The following is a 1,634-nucleotide window of genomic DNA, read 5'->3' as shown; positions in this document are numbered from 1 at the left end:
AATCATATGGTAGTTCTGTTTGTAGGGCCTGGGGGAACCTCCATATTGTTCTCCACAGTGGCTGGACCACTTTAACCAATTTACATGCCCACCAACAGTGTAGGAGAGTTCCCCTTTCATCACAGCCCTGTCAGTATTTATCACTTTTCAGCATTTTAATCTTCGCCATTCTGACAGGGGTTAGGTGGTATCTCACTGTGGTTTTGATCTGCATCTCCCTTATGATGAAGGATGTTGAGCATTTTCTTCATAAGCTTTTGGGCTGTTTGTAAATTTTTCTTAGGGAGTTGTTTGTTCAGTTCATTTCCCCATCTTTTAATTAGGTTAATCATTTTTTTCCCCAGGTAAGTTGCTTGAGTTCCCTGTGTATTCTGGTTATCAGTCCTTATCTGAGGCATAATTTACAAAAAATATTCTCCCATTCTGAGGGTTGTTGATTCACACTAATTACTGTTTTTTTTTTTTTTTTTTTTTTTTTTTGTTTGGGCAGAAACTTCTTAATCTTATGTAATCTCACCTGTCTATTTGAGAAATTACTGCCTGTGCTTGGAGGTCTTGCTTAAGAAGTCTATGCCTACCCCAACGTCTCCCAGAGTTTCCCTAGTGTTTTCCACCAGTAGTTTCATAGTTTGAGGTCTTAGGTTTAGATCTTTGATTCACTTTGAGTTGATTTTTGTTAATGGTGACAGATAGCAGTCCAGATTCATCTTTCTGCAGGTGGATATCCAGTTTTTCCAGCACCATTTGCTGAAGAGGTTTCCCTTTTCCCAGTGGATTGACTGGTACCCTTTGTCAAAAATCAGTTGGCTGTGTTTTTTGGTTTATTTCTGAGGTCTCTATTCTGTTCTATTGGCTCACATGTCTGTATTTGTGCCAATACTATGCTGCTTGATTATCATAGCTTTGTAATTTATTTTGGGGTCAGGGAGAAAGCTACTGTCCACTCCACTCTTCTTGCACAGGATTGCTTTGGTAATATGGGGTCTTTTATGATTCCAGACAAATTCTATGATTATCTTTTCTAGATTAATCTACATATTTCATACAATCCCAATGAAATTACCAGAGACATTTTTCACGGTTAAGGAGTTTTTGATTTAACCTTAAATTGCCTTTCCTTTTCCTTTTTGTATTGCAACAACATAGTATAATTTTTACTATCTAAGCTCATTTTTAATGAACAAAAATTGGTAAGAAGCTTAAAAAATCTTAAGTAGTGTTACATTTTTAAATTGGGTTTTTTAGTCTTTATTATTAGAATAACCAAAAGTTATTTATATATAGAAACTTAAAAAGCTCTTTTTACAAATATTCCTTTTCCTTTTCCCCTTCTTCTTCTTTTTTTAAAGAGTTAGTCTTGCAATAGGGCATGTGCACTCACCAGAGACACAGAGAGAGACAGAGAGACAGGGAACAAGAAGTCACCCCCCCAAGGGGGATGTCCACACTGTAATCTCTTCTCCTTCATTCTCCTCTCTGGATTTTGGGCACACACACACACACACACACACACACACACACACATGTGCCCAGTGTGAGTTTTAAGCCACCAGGTCTGGGACTCAAACCATGGTCGAATATGTGGGAGTCCATTGATCAAACCATTATGCCATCTGCTCATCCCTTCCCCTCTT

The sequence above is a fragment of the Tupaia chinensis genome, unplaced genomic scaffold, assembly GCF_000334495.1.
Source record: "Tupaia chinensis unplaced genomic scaffold, TupChi_1.0 Scaffold000065_1, whole genome shotgun sequence".
NCBI classification, from domain to species: domain Eukaryota; kingdom Metazoa; phylum Chordata; class Mammalia; order Scandentia; family Tupaiidae; genus Tupaia; species Tupaia belangeri.
The sequence above is the reverse complement of the archived record's forward strand: the minus strand, read 5'-3'. Positions refer to the sequence as shown.